The sequence below is a fragment of the Aptenodytes patagonicus genome, chromosome 4 (genome assembly GCF_965638725.1).
Source record: "Aptenodytes patagonicus chromosome 4, bAptPat1.pri.cur, whole genome shotgun sequence".
NCBI classification, from domain to species: Eukaryota; Metazoa; Chordata; class Aves; order Sphenisciformes; family Spheniscidae; genus Aptenodytes; species Aptenodytes patagonicus.
Window position 1 is genome coordinate 64,078,316 of NC_134952.1, and position 22,552 is coordinate 64,100,867.

A 22,552-nucleotide genomic window follows, 5' to 3' on the forward strand; every position below is an offset into this window, starting at 1 on the left:
GTGATTAATTTTATAGAGGGGTCCACTCCTTCCCACCTCCAGCTCAAGCTCCAAAGAGATTCAAAGAGTCAGAAAAACAGGTGGATCAAAACTCTTAAAAGAAACTACACGTTTGTTGAGTCATCAGCCTACACAACTTGTTGACACGTGATAGCCCAGCAAGAAAAGGATGAGATGGTTACAGAAGATGTCAAATCAGAAAAAGTAATCTAAAACAAACCCAAAGCCCAGGATTCAAAACACATTTGAAACCTTTCTGCTTGAGGGTATGAGTCTGTGCCTAATGAATGAGGAAAATTTTCTTAGGAACAAATTATCTTCTAACACTTTCACTCTGCATTTTCTTCTATCGTCCTCATATGCATCTGATTCTGACCTCTGTTGGAGATGGGAAAATGGGACAGGTAAACATTAGTCTGATCCAGTCTAGTAATTTACAACATTATTTCAGCTAAAATCCTTTCCTTTGTTAGTTTTCTAAAAAATCTGTATGTTCATCTGTGCCTTGGTATATCCAAGAAGGTAATTTTCATGCGCACGTTTCTGTATATTCTTGCCTCATGGAGGCCATACAGCAACAATGTTCTCGGGGTTATATAAAAATAGAAGTCTCATACAAAGGGGTGGGATATACATTTTAGGTCACTTTTTGAAGACAGAAGATGGATGTTGAATGGGGAATAAACAAATACTTGAGCAAAGCAGCACACTGAGGGCTTCACAACAACCCGGACAGTAAAACCCCTTAAGCTCCTCCAGAAGGTATTTATAGACAATTTAGGCAAGAACGCTTTTCTGTTTTGCATTCAAGTTCAACAGCAGTGTTCCATAAATAGGCTATGCACACAAAAGAAAAGCATAGCTGAAGCCTAAAGATAGAAAGCTGTTCTTTCAGAGTTGCAGATTTATCATTAGCTCAGTTACAGGAAAGCTTATTTGGGTGACTTGCAGTGGCAGAGAGGTGACAAAGGCAAACTACTTGATGTTTGATGTCTCCAGAGCACTCATGTAGGTAACCCACTTTAATTCTCTACTTTATGCCATGTTTATTGGAGTTTAAAAAATAGATGCTGTTAAAGATGAATTGACGCTATTTTTTTTGCTAGGAAATTTCGTAAAAACAAGAGCTCTGCATTAAGACAAAAAGCAGCAATCATACAAGCTCAACAGGCCATATCTTCCTTTCAGTTCTAGCAGTATTAATATGGCATACAAGAGTTAATTCAATTCACTGCATCTTTGCTCAGAGAAGAACAAATACTGGCCCAGATACCCATAGCACCTCTATGGAGTAATGCAGATAGTCTCACCAAAGCAGGTTACACTGATAATTACCTTGCAGTGGGTTGACCTTGGCTGGCTGCCAGGTGCCCACCAAGCCACTCTATCACTCCCCCTCCTCAACTGGATAGGGGGAGAAAATATGACAAAAAGCTCGTGGGTTGAGATAAGGACAGGGACACCGCTCAGCAATTACTGTCACAGGCAAAACAGACTCGACTTGGGGAAATTAATTTTCCCAAGCCCACTGATGGGCTCAGCTTTGGCCAGCACTGGGTCCATCTTGGAGGCAGCTGGAACTGGCTCTGTCAGACATGGGGGCAGCTCCTGATGTCTTCTCACAGAAGCTACCCCTGCAGTCCCCCTGCTACCAAAACCTTGCCATGTAAACCTAATACATACATGAAGATCCAGCTGGTCCCAGTCAAAAAAAAATCCAACTTGCATCACAAATCACCTGGATTTCTTCTGGCACCTGATTTTTAAAATGGCTAACAGCATGTTTAGTGGGGAGGGTAGGGGGACCCCAGGCATCGAGTTGGGCCTTTTCCAGGGGATATGCTGGAAAGAGGCTGTGTAAGAGTCAGGCAGGGCCTCAACTGCAGCAAACTGAAGTAGTCTGATGGGTCTGGTGCTGGAGGTAGTTTGTTGGTGTGTGAAAGACTTGGGTTTAAGTCCTTAATCTTCCAAAAGCAGTCCCGTGTGACCTTAGGCAACTCTCTGTATCTGAGCTGTCCATCTGGAATATGGGATGCATAGCACTTCTCTGCTTGATGCTGGTGCACTGAGAATTAATGCATTAAAGGTCAGCCAAGCCGACACTAAGGTAAAAGGGGACCTAAATATAGAAGACTGGAAATACTGAAGGTAAGAAAGAGTTTCCCTGTACCATATTTCCTCTCTAATGCAAGAGTTAGAGCAAGATTTTAGCTAACATCTATTCTAGAAGATAAAGCATAGCAAGGAGGATGATTTGTGTTGCAGAGACGACGCAGCGGATGGTGGCATCAGACAAAAAGGTGTTATTGTCTCAGTGATTTTTCTCCAGACTCAAACTCTTTAAAAAAATCTTTACATATGCATATATCAGAATGTTAGAAAAGAAATACAAAAGAATGGAGAATACTGTAAAACAAATGCATTAACCGAATGGTAACAAATAGTAAATAAAGCGTAGGATAAGCACATGCGTGTTTTATTAAAAGAGACTGTTAAATAGCCAGCTGAAAACTAGCCTTTGTTAATAAAATATTGGGAAAAGGTCTATAAAATGTCCCCCACCTAGGATTCCTGAGTGTGCACACTGGAATGTATGCGCCTTCATACATAAATTAGTGCTGAAAAACAAGCATGTGGTTTTGTTTATTACTTGGTAATCATTAAAATCTGAGACGTGTGGAAAAGTGGAAATCAAAGTGCCTGAACTTTACTCCCTGACATTACTTATAGCAACTAGCTTAATTTCTCTCCATCATATTCCATAGATCTGTAAAACAGCCACGGTGGATCTCTCTTGCAAGAAAGGCTGCGAATCCAAGTTAAATAGTAATGGACTTTGTGGGGAAAGGCACTTTGTTCATACCAGAATAAATGTTCTTAAAACAGAGCCCTCCTAATCTTTGGCTTCCTTCTTTTTTTCATGGGAAGTTGAAGGTGACAGCTTGCCTTTCTCTGAAGTCAGTGGGAGTTTTGCTATGAATTTTGGTGAGGTTTGGATTATGGCTGCAATGTACCTGCATTATTATTCTTCGCTGCTCATTCAGATAATGCTGAGCACAAACCTTAGTATCACAAGCTTCAGAGATGGAAAGCAAAGAAAAAACAACTGACGCTGTAACCCCATCATATAGATCAGCCACTAGCCCTTGGAAAGGACACAGTACCTGTGAGGAAAACCAGATGCAAGTATCAGCAGCTGCCCCTGAGCTGCCCTTACGTAGGTGGGCTGGAAGAAGGCTGAGCAGCAAACATCCCGACTCTAATCCACAACTGCCTCCGATCCCAATGCTCCCCCTTTTGCTGCAGTCTTGATCTAATTAAACTGTCATCACACTGTTAAAGTAATGCTTCCCGGGCTTTTTATGGAGCTTGGATGAGGTGGAAAGGGGGAAAATGAAGAATTCATTGAGTCCACGACATAAGGCATCACACACACGCGTGTTGTATCTAATCCCCCCATAAAGGTGGAATAGATTTAGAATGAGATGAGGAAGGGGAAAAAAAAAAAGAATGTTTTTCATGATGAGTTAGTTGCCTGACCTGTTTTCATAGGGGATCACTGTCAAGCTTGAAATCATGGCTTTGAACCTTTTTGTGCTTAACAAGGAAGAGGTGTATCAGCTCAGAGAGAGAGGAGCCGTGAGCTTTGGTCTAGCAGTGCCGCAGGGGCTGTTTTCCTCATCGGCACCAGGGCCGAAGGGTTTCCCATGGGAGAGATGAGCGTGCAGAGGAGCCATGGCAATGCTCGCCTCCTAGGCTCTCCTCTACCTCTACCACTAGAAAGGGTATGCATGCATGCACATGTGTATGAGACAGCTTGCTCCCCCCATTCCAAAAGGCATAAGTAAGGAAACTGAGTTTTACATCTTTTCCCCTTGGCTGCATTGCTTTTCCCCTGCTACCTGTAATTTCCTTATTTTTTTCTGGCTTGATGCAAAGAATTTGTGTGCAAACACCTCAGTGCCAGCCAAAGCCTAAACTACATGATTTGCTGTTTTCCTACCCCAGCAGCTTCTTCTGTGCTGTTTTTTTGTTTTAGGCTTTGAAGATTCAAGCTGTTTCCAGTGCTTAGCGTGTAGGCTCCATGAGCCAGTATTCATCACTAAGTAACTCCACATCTTTTATTTCCATTTGTGTCCTTCAGTTCACTTCAGCATACGTGTTTGTACTATGAGTTAACACAGTAGAAAGCACCCAGCAGGCGCATGACAGAGAACAAGGCTTGCAATTGTATTTTCACAAAGCTGTTTTCATGATCCCAAAGGTTTTCTAATTGTACAGATAGCAAATATCTGCCATTACGCTCCCAGGAACAGTGCTTATTTCTGCTAAAGGCCCAACATCCCCTGAAGTGAGTGGGGAGCCCGGTGATGCTTAATTAGCTTTCTAGTTTGTGTTTTGCATGTATCAAAACTCCCTGTTGCAAAATTCCCCAGCTTTCATCTGCTGCATCTGTGGCACCAGACACCAGACACAGCTCAAACCCCAGGGCAGCAAACCATGTGCAGCACAAAAAAAATAGCCAGCTCCTGTGATTGTAAAGGTCAGGGCTCCACTGTACATGCAATGTCATAGAATCATAGAATAGTTTGGGTTGGAAGGGACCATGAAAGGTCATCTAGTCCAACCCCCCTGCTGTGGGCAGGGACATCTTCAACTAGATCAGGTTACTCAGAGCCCCCTCCAACCTGACCTTGAATGTTTCCAGGGATGGGGCATCCACCACCTCTCTGGGCAACCTGTCCCAGTGTTTCACCACCCTCAGCGTAAAAAATTTCTTCCTTAGATCTGGTCTGAATCTACCTCGCTTTAGTTTAAAGCCATTCCCCCTTATCCTGTCGCAACAGGCCCTGCTAAAAAGTTTGCTGCCATCTTTTTTATAAGCCCCCTTTAGGTACTGATAGGCTGCAATAAGGTCTCCCCGGAGCCTTCTCTTCTCTAGGCTGAACAACCCCAACTCTCTCAGCCTTTCTTCATAGGAGAGGTGTTCCATCCCCCTGACCATTTTCATGGCCCTCTTCTGGACCCGCTCCAACAGGTCTGTGTCTTTCTTATGCTGAGGGCTCCAGAGCTGGACGCAGTACTCCAGGTGCAGTACTCTCACCAGAGCAGAGTAGAGGGGCAGAATCCCCTCCCTCGACCTGCTGGCCACGCTGCTTTGGATGCAGCCCAGGATACGGTTGGCCTTCTGGGCTGCGAGCGCACATTACTGGCTCATGTCCAGCTTTTCATCCACCAGTACCCCCAAGTCCTTCTCGGCAGGGCTGCTCTCAATCCCTTCATCCCTCAGCCTGGATTGATACAGGGGGTTGCCCCGACACAGGTGCACGACCTTGCACTTGGCCTTGTTAAACCTCATGAGGTTCACACAGGCCCACTTCTCGAGCTTGTCCAGGTCCCTCTGGATGGCATCCTGTCCCTCTGGCGTGTCAACCACACCACTCAGCTTGGTGTCATCTGCAAACTTGCTGAGGGTGCACTCGATCCCACTGTCTATGTCATTGATGAAGATATTAAACTGTACCGGTCCCAATACGGACCCCTGCGGGACGCCACTCGTCACCAATCTCCATCTGGACATTGAGCCGTTGACCACTACCCTATGGATGTGACCATCTAACCAATTCCTCACCCTTTACCGGACAGTCCACCCATCAAATCCATACCTCTCCAGTTTAGAGAGAAGGATGTTGTGGGGGACCGTGTCAAAAGCCTTACAGAGGTCCAGATAGACGACATCTATAGCCCTTCCCATGTCCACTGATGTAGTCACTCCATCATAGAAGGCCACTAGGTTAGTCAGGCAGGACTTGCCCTTGGTGAAGCCATGCTGGCTGTCTCGAATCACCTCCCTGTCCTCCATGTGCCTTAGCATAGCTTCCAGGAGGATCTGTTCCATGATCTTCCCAGGCACAGGGGTGAGACTGACTGGCCTGTAGTTCCCCAGGTCTTCCTTTTTAAAAATGGGGGTTATGTTTCCCCTTTTCCAGTCAGTGGAAACTTCACTGGACTGCCACGACTTCTCAAATATGATGGATAGTGGCTTAGCAACTTCATCTGCCAATTCTTTCAGGACCCATGGATGGATCTCATTGGACCCCATAGACTTGTGCACCTTCAGGTGCCTTAGATGGTCTTGAACCTGATGTTCTCCCACAGTGGGCGGCTCTTCATTCTCCCAGTCCCTGCCTTTGCCTTCTGTGGCTTGGGTGGTGAGGCTCAAGCACTTGCCAGTGAAGACCGAGGCAAAAATGTCATTGAGTACCTCCACCTTCTCCATATCCTGGGTAACCAGGTCTCCCATTTTGTTCCAGAGAGGGCCCACATTTTCCCTCGTCTTCCTTTTATCCCCGACATACCTATAGAATCTTTTCTTGTTGCCCTTGACATCCCTGGCCAGATTTAATTCTATCAGGGCTTTAGCTTTCCTAACCTGATCCCTGGCTGCTCAGACAATTTCTCTGTATTCCTCCCAGGCTACCTGTCCTTGCTTCCACCCTCTGTAGGCTTCCTTTTTGTGTTTGAGTTTGTCCAGGAGCTCCTTGTTCATCCATGCAGGCCTCCTGGCGTTTTTGCCTGACTTTCTCTTTGTTGGGATCATCGCTCCTGAGCTTGAAGGAGGTGATCCTTGAATATTACTCAGCTTTCTTGGGCCCCCCTTCCCTCCAGGGCTTTGTCCCATGGCACCCTACCAAGCAGATCCCTGAAGAGGCCAAAGTCTGCTCTCCTGAAGTCCAAGGTGGTGAACTTGCTGTGTGCCCTCCTTGGTGCCCTAAGGATCTTGAACTCCACCATTTCATGGCCACTGCAGCCAAGGCTGCCCTTGAGCTTCTATTCCAATGTCACGTGCCCTGAAAAATCCCTTGGGTGTATGCCACAGAGAAAGAAAAGTTTCTGAAGGATCATCACACGTCTTCAGACACTGGGTTGAGCTAATGGCCAGTGCTCTGATTGCTACCATGATATTTTTTTTTTTTACATCTCAGACTGTTATTAATAACTGTACATTTTCTAGGCGGTAGCTCTGTGGAGCTTTTAAACATGTAAAACACCATAGCTGAAGAACTCAAGGATGCTCATGCAAGTGCCTCACCCAAGATTGCACTTGCAACAACTCAGACTTGAAATGGCTGCAAATAAAAGCACCAGGAGAGAGAAGCAAAACTGAAAAGCAAACCCACTCCCATTCATGGGAACAAAGATATTTCCTGTCAGATACTTTTGAAAAAGCTGAAGTGATCCCTTATGGATTGAATAGAATACGTCTTTAATGAACTATAAATGCACACATATATTCACTTTCAGTCTCGCTGTAATGGTGGCAGTCGAGCCATCACAACAAGCTACCCGTTGTTAACTGCCACTCCTGTAAATCATCAGAGCCACCCGATGTGCCTATGTGTAGCCTTTTAATTCATACTGCTGCGGTGTCTTGTTACTTAAAAGAAAGTCACTGAAGGGAATATGACTGCCGGAAGAATAACGCACACTTACTTCTATTCCAATTACCACAGTGCGCAAAAAAATCATTGTATTAAAAAAAGCAAGAAGAAAAAAACTAATAACATGAAGCATAAACTGGAAGATTTCCAACAAAACCTTTCTTTGTCAGAAGATAAGGCTTAGCTAAAATCAGAATACTCTTTGGAAACATGTCAATCCTGATATAACATTTTTTTCAGAGGTTGGTTAACTCTCCAGTAACTCTTGGAATTGAAATAGCGTGGATTTTTTCCATACTCTGTTCCTATTGATTTCAAAAGTTGATTCAGCCTGTGTAACGCATTTATAAGCATGCCTCTGGTATGAAATGAATTATTATTGTTGAACACAAAGAGAAACATAGCCTAGCTTCCCTATATGCTCTTCCATTAACTATTCTGGTCCAGTGCTTTGCACCTTGTGTAAGTATTTAGGCTGAAATAAAACAAATTAGTAACAAAATCCCACATTTAGTTCACTGATTAATTAGCTTGTTTACTAAAGTTTGCAGAGGACGGAGGAGCTCCTGTTCAAATCACTCTGCAATTAGAGAGGAGCAAGTCAGAGCAGAGCCTGTCCCCTGAGGGCTAATCCAAAGATACTTGAACCTAATGGGAGGCTTTAAATTTTTGTTCCATATTTGTTGTGGGTGGGATTTTTAATTGTACCTTTTCTTTTTTCTGTCACTCAGAGAAAAAGGGACTCTTTGAAAGACTTTTAAAAAAATTATTCCCTCCTTGCTGCTTCAAATAAATGAAAGTCTGAAATTTTGGGGTGAATTTTCATTTCAGTGAAAATTATTTCTTTAAATTAAAGCCATGAAAATGATGCAAGGGAGCAAATTCAATGTCTTTGCATAAAATATGCAATAGTTTTTCAGTTCACTGTGACATACACTTTTTAGGAATAAGTATGGTCTTTGTTTAACTAATCGTCTTAAGTTCCAAAAAAAGAAAAGTTGAAGTCAGAGATTTACCTAAATACAACAGCACTAACGATTTTGGCATTACTATAACAGGAGAGGATTTGTGTTGGTGTGGCCAGACTGTTTTACAGGAAAACTTGATGCTATCTTTAGTTTTCCTATTTAGTAAATGCATGAGGTAATATTCTGAATATGTATCTAATGGCTTTTACAACCTTTTGCAAACTAATTAGAGAACAACCTAATGGGCTTACACAGTCATAACTAAACTGGTGAAAGGCAAGTGTGCACTAACTGTAATCAGAAAATGATGTGTTGTCTTCTGACACTGACATTTTTGCTTTTTCTGTTCCACTTTGTGCTTATGTTGTCTATTGTAGCATGAGCAGTGCAGGCAATTGGTGCCAATCCCACCTCGCGTGAGCAAGCCCAGACTCCAAGCAGAAAAGGCTTTCAGTTGCCAGCCCTGCTGGGACCTCGGTACAGCAAACTCCTCGGCCAATATGCAGAACTAAATAAAACAGGGTGGAAATTGTCCTTAGGATCAGAATTAAGCGTGGTCTAGCTGCTCATGAAACCATGCACACTGTTTGCTCTCTAGGGAAAATAGGATGCCGTCCGGGTGAATCAAACCCAAATTTGTCAAAGGGTAATTATTATTATATGTTATTCAAATGAATTACTATGGTAATTACTATATATTAGCAATTACTACATATTAATTACTATAAAATAAATTTAAATAATATATTAAAATTATCGTTATATATTAACATTATTATGATATCTTATTTAAATAAATTATTATATATTATTTAAATAGGCAGGTATTAAAAGAAGATTTTTAAACACTGGACCCCAGCAGCTGATACTCTCTTTGTCTGGCTGCATCGGCAGCATCTGTGCAGGACCCGGTAGGCTGAGGGCTGTTTCTTTCCTGGGCGCTGTGTCTGAGTGGCTCAGTGACACACTAATTCATGCTGACTCACATGTGGGATTGCGGAGAAACACTTAAGGATTGCTTGGACTGGGGAAGCCTTTCCCAGTGCTTCTGCAAATGTACGGTGTCCACAGGCTCCGGATAGACTGCTCCATCTGCTCCCTCTACTGGGCAATGCATTTGAGCATATGAAAATAATCAGAGTCCAAACCTGGCCTCATTGCAAAGGAGTCATTAAAAGCACACATTAAAACCACCTTCCTTTAAATTCAAAGGGAAGTTTGACGAAACATTTCTGGTAATGAGAGGAACTGGCCCGCTGCCAGCAGACACATGGGCATAGGAAACTGCTCTCGAGTTTTCAACACACAAGAAAGGGAGAGGACTGAGACACCACCTTCAAGAACAGCTGCTGCTCAGATCCTATTTCCACAGATCTGGGGGTAACTTTAAGTTTTTCTGCTATCCTCATTAGCAGGAGAATGCAAAACGCAGCCCACTCTGTATGCGCAGGGGATGTAATAGAGTTTAGGCAGCAAAACTGCCTGGGAAACTGGGGAAAAGAGGCAGGACGGGGGAAGCGGAGAAGGGTCTCTCTCTTCCCCACCAAATTCCTTCCCTCTGCTGTGGCCAACAACAGGACTCGGAAAGTTGCTTTTGAAAACCACAGCTGTAATCTGCCTGGTAACATTAGGGACAAGGGTGAGATGGTAAAGGTGATCTACCTTAAAAGTGAATGCAAGCTTAAGATGGTAGGGAGCCACTTAAATTATTCCCAGGGGCATTCTGGTTTAAACAGTGCTACTTGGAATAAAAATAACGCTTTAAATTGCCTCGTAATCTAGCAAGTGTATAATTAATCTTTGCAGCATCCCTATCAGCAGCCCATCAGGCAGGAAGCTGTTACCAGTCCGAGGCTACAGAAGAGAAAACTGAGGCAGGGATTTTAAGAAGGGGTTGCTGTGATTTCAGCCATCCTCATCTGCTGCAAAATTTCCAAAAACCAGGTGATGGCTTATTGTGTCTTTATTTATGAGGGCTACAATCTTTTCCTAAGTGCTAAGACCACACAGCATTGGGTGCCCTTTGTCCAGCAGTTTAGGATGTGGCATTAATACAAAGACTCACTGCCCTTTAAAACCAGACAGCTAAGGGATAGCGTTAAAGCAATGCCAACTGTATTAAGTCGAAGTCAAAGCCTTGCAGCCTCTCTGTAACTGCAGCCCATCTGTTCCATCTATCACACATTAATGGGAGATGTACCAGTGCCTGGGAAAAACAGGACATATTAAGGGCAAGGTGACATCTCCGATTCAGAATTTCCTCTCTGTGCTTCACGACCTGTCTGCGGTGCTCTGGTAACCTTGAAGTTAGACAGGGACTATCACAAATTATTCTCCTCACTTTCCTGACCAAGCAAATCACAAATATTTTAGCGATCCATTTTGCATCTGTAAGCTATGGTATATACAAAGCTTAAACTGGGTGATTTTTGAGTCACAAGCTTATCCTCACTAACAGTTTCTGCAGGGCAGCAGACCAGGAGATGCACAGTAATCCATGTATTCAAGTCTCAGTTTCAGAGGAAGGGACGCAGCAGGACCATGGACTCACTGGAGGCCGCTGGGATTTCCATAAGATCCTATTTTAATAATTATAGGTAGAAGTTACATAAAGGGTATTATTGTCTCTACTACAATAACAATGAAGTCGTTATAACCAAATGATGCAATCAAAACCACTGTCTAAAACCAAACGGACACACTGAAGAGGAGAATCAGTGCAGGGGCAGGAGGGTGGGTAGAAATGGGAACAGCAAAGGAAATGCTGTGAATTTCAGCAGCGAAGTTACAGCATCACTTAGGCGGGAGGAGACGAGGTGCCAGATGGGTGAAAAGGGATGGAGAGAGCTGCGTTACCCTGGAGCCTGCCGCCAGGGCATGATTCCCCATCCCATGGTGGGGTGCGGCCGCTGCCCCTCCCAGTGCCGCCATCAAACCGGTTCCTCATCACCTCGTGGCTGTGTCACATCTGTCCGGTGGGTTTTGCAGTCTTGCTGCAGGCTTTTTTTCAGGACGAAATCTGCTTCAAAAGCAGGACCCAGTGCTAGGCTCTCCCAGAAAGAGGGTGGGAGGTGGGTGCCCACTCTCCCTTACACCTTGGAAATGCTGCTCCTCGAGACCTCAGGGGCCCAGGGAGGGCTCCTCCTGAGACTGATCATGATATATAACTGCGCTCCTTCATCGCCCTTCTCCCATTTAACTGAACACCTCTAATCTTGCCACACAAGGAAAAAAAAAAAAAAATCCCTTTAATCATTGTGATTGTTGTGGCACAGTGTGATTATAAGGCAGGATATGGATGTCACAGATATTGTAGGAGACCTGCATATATCTCGCGAACAAGATGACACCAATAAAATTTATAAGCATGAAAATGCTGTCTTTGAAAGCCTCACTCTCCCCTTCCAATAATTCAGTGAAACTCCAGGCTGTATGCGCAGCAGTTATTACAGAGAAAAGGCTTTGTACCACAGGAGTGGATGAAGACAGAAGCTGTACAGACAGTTAAAGTGCCTGGACAATCTCATCGAGAGATCTGGTTTGCGATCTACCTGATTTACAAGAAACTGGAGACAGCCCACAGTAGTAATTTACAAGATTTTTAGAAGATTGATAAAGCTACAGTATTCTGAGCTGTTGAACACAGCAGCAGTTTTTGTCCCAGACAGAGGATTACAAGCAGGTTTTAATGAGCTGTTTAAGCACCTCGGTATTTTCTTTTTTTTTTTGTGCACATAATGCAATAAGAAAAAAAAGACAAATATCAAATAACCTTAAAAAGAAAGAAACAGTATGAAAGGGAAAATAAATTAAAGAGAAGTAAAGTATATAGCAAAAATAATGGCTAGAACAAAGTGATTCCCATATGACAGATAAACTATCATCTGGTGTATTTCATCTCTTTGTACTTGCAGACTATCTGCAAGTAGACCATGACTTCTTCAGAGTTAATAACACCTAGAGCTCCTTTAATGAATTACTGATCACTTTCTAATAGCTTCATAACTTGGCCTCTTTTTTCTCTGTGCATGGAAGATATTTGCTCTTCCAACTGTAGCCCAAGAGAGCCCAAAAACCCAGTGTGACACATGGATTGCATGCTGTAAACATTTGCTGTACTGTCCATGGGCTCTGCAGTTGCCCAAGCCTGGTCTAATGCTTCTGCATCTGAGAGCAGACTGGCTTTGGTACCTCCTGTGCCATGGCCCTGATGACTGACGAAGTGTCGGCTCATCCCCAAATCACCTTCATTTAGCCATTTCCAGTGAGACCAGTTGCCTCCTTCCACAGACTCTGCAGAAAATTAAAAGCTTGCGTCAGATTTGCTTTAGAGGGGTCAGATAGATCCAGAAATTTTGGGGAGTAAGGGAACACAGATGAACAGCATGATTGCCTAGACTTTCTTTCCACAGGAAAATATAGTCATTAAAAAAAATCAGATTATTATTATCATTAACCACTTGTGAAGGAATACTTAAAAGGAAGTGGCTGAAACACTTACAGACATTATATGAAAATGTTCTCCTATATCTAGCACAATAATCAAATAAAACTTCCCATAACTTCAGTGGAAGCTAGTTGACAAGGCAGGCTGAATGCGTCCCTTGGTACAGCACAAGATGCAATTACAGTGCACAGTAAAACTGGTAGAGATGAAAAACAAGTATTTTTCTCACCCCAATATCGGCTTGAGTACAAAAAGCTGTGGTGTATTTCTATTCTTTAAATATAATCATTTAAGAAACCACTGCAAATGTTGTCAAAAAGATAGTTTTTTCCACCAGATCCACTAAAAAGTGTTATAACTGGTATTTGGTGCCTTTCTACAGAACCATGTGGATTCTTTTTCAGTGATTCATCTCTGTTACCTAAGAAGACAATGCTTTAGTTCCCAGTATCATAACAGTCTTGAGCTGTCTTTTTGCCTAATTGGCCACTGAACTTATAATAATTCTTGCTGTCAAACGTGCTCTGCTCCATTGATTTCAACACAGCTTTGCTAGGATACAAAAATATGGGTTAATAGCCTCAGCTGCAGGATTAGAGTTTACAGGACTCTCATATGTAGGCAGTTGAAAAACACCAATTATTTTTCATAGGAATTTTTTTCATCTTAAAAAATGTCAGTGAAAACAGCCTTCTTTGTTACCAATGAAAATGAAACTGGAAACAGAAAAGACTGACCAAAGCAATAAAAAATTCATTTTCCCTATTTTGTTTTTCTGTAAGATTTAAAGAAAAATAAATAGGGAAACAAGAATTACGCCCTTCCCATGAAAGCCCATTTTGCACAGAAAGTCTTGTTTTGAGTAAAAAGATACCAGTTAGCTCTTCCAAATAAGGCCATGGGACTGCTGTAGGGCACAAATGGTCTGGACCACGGTTACATGCAGCAGTGGAACAGGTAATCCCTTTAGCTCTGCAGTTATTAAACCACACTGCAGTACTATGACTATGGAAAGCCCTTGAGGAAAGCAATGGTTCCTAAAATACCTCTGTCATGTCATGTGAGTCTTTTTCTTGGAGGCCTCTCATTAAGACCTGCCAAGGTCCTTTCTTGCTTAGGTTGCAGGTTTGGGAGAGATCATAGTCAATCTTGCTGCAATTTGATCGGAAGACTATCAGGCTGAAAGTAATTCTTTCAGTGACACTCTCAAACCTTTGAGATCAAAGGTGCTGACTGAAGTTCGTTTTCACATCGAGGTTACAACATTATTTGATTTCGTAGTAGTGTAGTCCCCAGAGAAGACGTGAGTTGATTATGCAGTAATTCCAGGAGTGCCTCAAGTCTCCAGGGGAGAGACGAATTCCACGAAACCAATTTTAAAGAAAGGACAATTGACCCTAGTGGCATTTTTTGTTGTTGTTGTGGGTTTTTTAGGAAAACTGCAAGTCTTATTAAGACGCTTTGCAGATAATTGAGTCTGACAGCCCATGGCTTCAACAAACTCTCTGTTGGGGGTAGGGGAAAGTCTAGAAGCCAGCTGAGGGCTAGATCGTGGATCACAGACCTTGTGCTCTCATTTGAAAGGTACACTACAAAAACAGAGGCAACAAGCAGCTTACGAGACTCCAGGGAGCATCATACAGTATTTTGCTGCAAGTCTACAGACAAGTTCATGCCACTGCATGTGGCGTGGGATATAGGTGCGAGTTTACGAATGGAGAAGACTAAAAGTGGGACTCTGAGTTGTTTGAGAGCTAGATCACAACCTAGAAAGCCATGTACTTTCCCAGATAGTGTTAGGTCAAGTTAAAGACCAGCAAATGATACAGGCTAGCAATGAAGACTTCCATGCCAAGAACTGCCATGTTGTATGGCAAAAATTACTGATACATGCTTTGCATTGTAAGATTTTCCTCTCCAGAGGAATGGAAATAACATTTCCCCAGCCTGTTGTTGTGCAAGGATGGGGGCATGACTTTTTTTACAGAAAAAGGTGGATAAGACAGAAAGAACATCAAGTCAACAACCAGACTTTGTTTATGGGTCTACAGATCTCCTCTTGGGCGGGCAGTCATGGAGCAATACCTCCCATTAGCAGAGGCATTGCTGTTTATAAATATGTATGCTATATCTTATTTCTAAATGGTATTTAGAAATCATTGTTAAAAAAGCAAGTATTTAATCCATTTCTGCATTATTTCTGAAGTTGCTTTTATCATATATTGTTTTTAGAGCATGAAGACAGATGCACACCTGGCCTGGGGGAGGAAATGGTACAAACAGATTTGTGAAGTAAAAAAAGCACAGTAAAATATCTAAGGAAGAAGAAAAGTGTGCCAAATGCATTGGTCATTGTCATTCAAGGGTCAAATGCTGTGTAACTATTTACAGTTACTGATGTTAAAAAAAATAAAGAACAAATGCTAAATCTTTCTGAGATGCTGGGTCTAAAATTAAGCCATAAGCAGAGGCTGTGCATGGCAGAATCCCAGGTCAATTGGGCTGTAACTGTGTGCAAAGACATGACCAAGTTTCCTGCTCCAGCTCATGAACTGGAAAGAGATCTGTTTTCTCAAAGGATGGTCTGAGGCCACCAAAATACCTCTTTCCCCAAACAACATATGATATGAGAGACCTAACATCTGAATATTAGAAAAGAAGCTAATTGAATGCTCCCCAGCACATCCACAGATCCAGCATCTGAGGCTTTTGTAGAAATAATTGGAAAATGCAAAGGTTTGTGAATTACATGTTATACAATCTTTAAATTCCTTTTGAGAAACAAACATTATACTTTTTGAAAGAAAGCAAGTGCTGCCTCTGAAGGAGAAGGAGTATAAAAAGCATCAGGTGCTTTTGCACTTTAACGTGCTGCTTCCAAAATCAAAACCTATCAACTCTATTTTCCAAAGAGTAAGATCACTTTAAGATCCCGGTCAGTGAGCTACTAAAATGAAAGGGAGTTTGAGAAGCCCAGTGACTGTGGTGTTAGCACTCTTAGGTACACGTGGCCAATAACTAGAACAAGGACCTGGTCTCTCATGATACTCAGCTGGACGCTGACACTTCACTGTACCATCTAATTCTGCAGAGCTAACTATGGACCTAAAATCAGGAAAAAAAACCCTTAACTTTAATTTTCTTTTTTTTCAGAGACAAAATACCACAAGAACAGATTTGAACTTCTTATTTTGGTAGCTGTTGCCAAAATGTGTTGCCAGCAGGACGATCCTATATGTGAGACCCAAGGCAGGAGAAGATAGCAGACAGACAGTTTCTCTAGGAAAGAAGACAGTAATCAAGCAGCAGAAGAAATAGAAACTAATTTCTTACATTATATTGCTAAGAAGTCTGTTGTTTACACATAGCTTTGGAAACTTTAACAATTCCCTAATGAAAGAGGGAATTTTTTTTAGCAAGAAAGCTCTAATATTAAAGAAAGAACTTTGGGAAAGACAGATGAAACCACAGAGAATGCCTCCAGATAGCAACAGCTGGTGGAATATTAGTGAAAGACAAGACAGCAGTAATCACTAGAGCAAAGTGGGGCACTGTGACAGGATGTGCCAACTGTGAAAAGCAGCATGCATGACCACCCAAGGTGAAGCTATCATGACAAAGTTGCCAGGTAGTAAAGGCAGCAGAAGCAGTGGGCAGCTGATGGAAGGATCAACAACGCAAGACTTTAATTAACAGGTAACGTGTCGAGGTTGACATTGAGCCAGGATTCCATTTGAGGAGACAACAATTACAGTGGTAATACATTGTGCCGCTTAGTAGGACGGAGGCATCTCCCTAAAACCTTAGGGGAAAAGGATGGGCTCACCTCCCCCAAAGACATATGATATCCAACATGTCTGAAAACATTAGCAATTGTGGTCATGTACTTAAACTGGGTAAGCCTATGGACATGGGAAATTACCACTAAAGACACTACCCCACCATGTCATTAAAGAAAAGATGCGGTGGCCAACAAACAGCTTGGCTAAAGCAGCACTGGCCATCAAACAAAAGTTTGGAGGAAGCACTAAGTAATGAGTCTGGAAGCACAAAGCTAAAGCATAGTTGCATTTATAGTGGTCTCATGGACTGCTCTTTTCATAGCCAGAAGGGATTTTTTTGGTCTATTTGATTTGTTTCTGAAAATGATGGAGCCCTCTCCTATTATTACCCAGCATGTGGCATGTGAAACAAACATTAAACAGAAAGCATTTTGAACAATATGTGCATGTTGTTATGCTGAAACTGGCACTCTGTCAATGTGTTGATTTTAACCCAGCGATCAGGGAGTACCAAAGCACTCAGGATGTATTTTTGGAAGCAACTTGAGCAAGAAGAAAAAAAGTTTCTAGTGGTCATTTTACGTCTGTCCCAAACAGCCTACCACTGCTTACATCTACTGTGTTCAGTCTTCAGATGAGTTGCCTGCTTCCTCTCTGGACACCAAGGCCTGCCTCTGTCATCAGAATAATTCAGGACTGTGGACAAATTCTTTACTTGGTCCCTTTTTTGCAGCCCTGCTGAAATCTACTGGAGTGAATATCCGTTTCAGAAAAAAAGGTAAAATTTGATCTTGTCTATCTTACTAAATTGTGCTTTGGTATCTCAGTCTTTTTCTGTGGCCTCCTTCCTAACCTTATTTCTCCCTGGCTGCCCACCCTCATGTGGTTTTTCCTTGGAGATGGTATTGTGGAACCAAAGCACTGGATAATTCACTTTTCCTCAGAAATTTCTGCAGCCAAGTTTTGAGAAAGTTTTGTTTGGTGACACGTACAGTGGAATAAAAATCACATATTGCTGATGGGGAATTTTTTTTACCTGGTGGCACCCGGAGATGTTTGCAGAGACTGACAGTGTCTGAATACTTATCTTTTATTGCAGATATTGCCTTGAAAAGTCTTGATTTTGTGTCAGCTTTGATTAAGCATGGCCTGTCTCTCTTACATGAGACTTTGTGGCAGGTTTTCTATCTTTCCACCATGCTTGTTGTAGGTGTTCTCAAAAACTGGTGGCTCTGATCATCTCTTCCTTTATTCTCACCGGTAACCCGGACGAAAACATCCCTCTCTTATTTTGCAAGGCACTAAGGAAAACACTCATATTCTGCTTAATGATTACTGATGGAAACATCTTATAATATTCTACAGGGAAGAAATCTCAGTTCCTTGCTTCCAACACGTTTTCTTGCTATGTTGCCACACAACTCTTTTCTCCTGTCCAAGAAAGAGCAATGCTCAGGACATCAGCTTGCCTTTAACAGCGCCCACTAAGTTAACTCATCAAAGCAATTTCCTAGAAAAGTGCTAACAAAACAGAACAATGACCTACATGTAGGATCATGATAACAATAGTCACAATCAAATAATTTACTGTACACTAACTTTTTCTAATACGCTCTTCCCTCCAATAAAAGCTTTAGGAAGGAGTGTGAGTAGAGGAAGTAATAAAAGTTTAACTGGGCTAGCATCAAGGAAGCTGTATAACTTTGATGAGCCTCCATGACCATCTCAGCAAGAAGCTGGAGCCCTAAGGGGCATTTTGCCTGCAAGCTTGGGGGAAGGCAACAGTTAGATTGTCTCTTCAGTAATGCCTTCCTGACCAGCAGCGTTTCCCACCTCCACTACACCAGAGCATAGTGATGACCTTCTGGGCTGAACAAACATGCCCCTCTTGGCATACTGGACCCCATACCTTCGCTCTGGCTTGCCCAGGTGTCCCGATGAATACTTGCATGGGTGATGTCCTGGCTGCCGACAAGGTTGCAATGTGGCCAGAGAGTGAGTGGGCTAAGGAGATGCCCTGTGCTCAAATGCCCAGGAGAGCAATACTTGCTGGAGTTGCACACATAGTGAGCAAGAGCGTTGCTCCAGCAGTTGGTCATCTTCAGATGGCACTCATGTTTCTCCCCATTTTTGGCAGATATGTTCCCTGCTTTGCAGACTGTACTGGGAAGATGGTAAGCAGCCCACCCTTGAAGTGTGCAAATAGCTGGCAGGACTGGTCCCCAATGTTGTCCTAGAGATGCTAGATGAGCAAGGGTACAAGACTGAGAAGCCTTGCTCTTCCCTCCTGCAGCAAAGGGTGGGAGTGCTGAACATCACGTTTCAACTTTAGGCTTTGCACAGCTTAAAGGGTAGGGGTCAGGCCCCTGCCTGACAGCAATCCGTATTGCTTTATTGACTGCATTGGAGCTCAGGTATAGACTGAGGATCTAGCCGGCGGTTTTTCATTGCTGTGTCAACTGATGCAGATTATTGACTTAGTAGCTGAAAAACGGATGGCTACATGCCTGTCTGCCCACTGCAGATCAAAAAGCAAACCATTTTTGCACCCTGCAAACAAACAGCCTTCTCCTGCTGAAGACAATGCATAGAAAATTCTGCATCAAATACATTAAGGAAGGAGTTAGGCTGGCATACTACATTTTGTACAGATGAAATGTTGGTCTAGCAGTCTGTCTTCAATTTTGACTTAAAGCATGCATTTCAACTGAAAAATTACTTTTTCCTTTGAGCTTACAGCTTAATATTTACTGCTGTTAAAAAACTGAACAGAATTAATAAACACCGCAATATGGGAAATTCAGTTTTTGATGCTTTTCTCTGCAAGAAATATAGACATATGACAAAGCACAAATATAGGCACAAGTTAAACCTGGGAGAAGTGAGGCCAACCTGCTCCCTGCTTCTGATAACTGAGATGTAGGAAGGAACTGTTTCCTTACACAGATTGCATTTTTCAGGAGTGTCCAGCCTGGAGACTAGATTTGAAAGGGGAAAGGGATAAAACCAGGCTTGCTAGAGATAAGCCTGGGGTGGCATGAAAGTGTTTGAGGGATGGTGTGCTAGCGAGGTCCTTCAGTCTGTCGTCTCACTGGAGGTAGGGGATGGAGATCCATGAGGCAGCAAAGATGCAAGGGTTATGGATGTGTTATAAACCATGGAAGTGCCTGAGAATGGTCACGTAGGAATTAGGGTTTCTTCCCCCAAAAAGGTGACAGGATCAATAGCCCAACTGAAGTGCACCTACACCAATGCATGCAGCATGGCCAAACATAGGAGGAGCTGGAAGCCATTGTGCAGCTGGAAAACTATGATATAGTTGCCATCATGGAAACATGGTGGGATGACTCGCACAACTGGAGTGCTGCAATGGATGGCTATAAACTCTTCAGAAGGGATAGGCAAGGAAGGAGAGGTGGTGGGGTAGCCCTGTATGTTAGGGAGTGTTTTGATTGTCTAGAGCTTAATGGTAGTGGTGATAGGGTCGAGTGTTTATTGGTAAGAATCAGGGGAAAGGCCAACAAGGCAGATATCATGGTGGGAGTCTGTTATAGACCACCCAACCAGGATGAAGAGGCAGACGAAATATTCTATAAGCAGCTGGGAGAAGTCTCACAATTGCTAGCCCTTGTTCTCATGGGGGACTTCAGCTTGCCAGATGTCTGCTGGAAATACAATACAGCAGAGAGGAAACAGTCTAGGAGGTTCCTGGAGTATGTGGAAGACAACTTCCTGACACAGCTGGTCAGTGAGCCAACTAGGGAAGGCGCCCCGCTGGAGCTGTTGTTTGTGAACAGAGGAGGACTTGTGGGTGATGTGACAGTTGGAGGCTATCTTGGGCATACTGATCACAAAATGATAGAGTTTTTGATTCTTGGAGAAGTAAAGAGAGGGGTGAGCAGAACTGCTACCTTGGACTTCCGGAGGGCACACTTCAGCCTGTTTAGGGGTCTGGTTAACAGAGTCCCTTGGGAGGCAGTCCTGAAGAGCAAAGGAGTCCAGGAAGGATGGACATTCTTCAAGAAGTAAACCTTAAAAGTGCAGGAGCAGACCATCCCCATGTGCCAAAAGATGAGCTAGCAGGGAAGAAGACCAGCCTGGCTGAACAGAGAGCTTTGGCTGGAACTCAGGGAAAAAAGGAGAGTTTCTGACCTTTGGAAGAAGGGGCAGGAAACTCAGGAGGACTACAAAGATGTCATGAGGTTATGCAGGGAGGAAATTAGAACGGCCAAAGCCCAATTAGAACTTAATCTGGCTATTGCTGTAAAAGACAATAAAAAATGTTTCTATAAATACATGAGCAACAAAAGGAGGGCAAAGGAGAATCTCCATCCTTTATTGGATGCAGGGGGAAACAGTGATGAAGGATGAGGAAAAGGCTAAGGTACTTAATGCCTTCTTTGCCTCAGTCTTTAATAGTAAGACCAGTTGTTCTGCAGGTACCCAGCCCCCTGAGCTGGAAGACAGGGATGGGGAGCAGAATGAAGCCCCCATAATCCAAGGGGAAATGGTTAGAGACCTGCTACACCACTTAGACACACACAAATCTATGGGGCCAGATGGGATCCACCCAAGGGCACTGAGGGAGTTGGCGGAAGTACTCACCAAGCCACTTTCCATCATTTATCAGCAGTCCTGGCTGACCGGGGAGGTCCCAGTTGACTGGAGGTTAGCAAATGTGACGCCCATCTACAAGAAGGGCTGGAAGGAGGATCTGGGGAACTACAGGCCTGTCAGCCTGACCTCGGTGCCGGGGAAGATTATGGAGCGGTTCATCTTGAGTGCCATTACACGGCACATACAGGACAACCAGGTGATCAGGCCCAGTCAGCATGGATTTATGAAAGGCAGGTCCTGCTTGACTAACCTGATCTCCTTCTCTGACCAGGTGACCCGCCTAGTGGATGAGGGAAAGGCTGTGGATGTTGTTTACCTGGACTTTAGTAAAGCCTTTGACACCGTTTCCCACAGCATTCTCCTAGAGAAACTGGCAGCTCATGGCTTGGACGGGCATACTCTTCGCTGGGTAAAAAACTGGCTGGATGGCCAGGCCCAAAGAGTTGTGAATGGAGTTAAATCCAGTTGGCGGCCAGTTGCAAGCGGTGTTCCCCAGGGCTCAGTTTTGGGGCCGGTCTTGTTCAATATATTTATCAGTGATCTGGATGAGGGGATTGAGTGCACCCTCAGTAAGTTTGCAGACGACACCAAGTTGGGCGGGAGTGTTGATCTGCTCGAGGGCAGGAAGGCTTTATAGAGAGACCTGGACAGGCTGGATCGATGGGCCGAGGCCAACTGTATGAGGTTCAACAAGGCCAAGTGCTGGGTCCTGCACTTCGGCCACAACAACCCCATGCAGCGCTACAGGCTTGGGGAAGAGTGGCTGGAAAGCTGCCTGTCGGAAAAGGACCTGGGGGTGCTGGTCGACAGCCGGCTGAACATGAGCCGGCAGTGTGCCCAGGCTGCCAAGAAGGCCAATGGCATCCTGGCCTGTATCAGAACTAGTGTGGCCAGCAGGAGTAGGGAAGTGATTGTGCCCCTGTACTCGGCCCTGGTGAGGCCGCACCTCGAATACTGTGTTCACTTTTGGGCCCCTCACTACAAGAAGGACGTTGAGGTGCTGGAGCGTGTCCAGAGAAGGGCAACGAGGCTGGTGAGGGGTCTGGAGAAGAAGTCTTCTGAGGAGCGGCTGAGGGAGCTGGGGTTGTTTAGCCTGGAGAAAAGGAGACTGAGGGGAGACCTCATCGCTCTCTACAACTACCTGAAAGGAGGTTGTAGCGAGGTGGGTGTCGGTCTCTTCTCCCAAGTAACAAGTGATAGGACAAGAGGAAATGGCCTCAAATTGCATTAGGGAGGTTTAGATTGGATATTAGGAAAAATTTCTTCACCAAAAGGGTTGTCAAGCATTGGAACAGG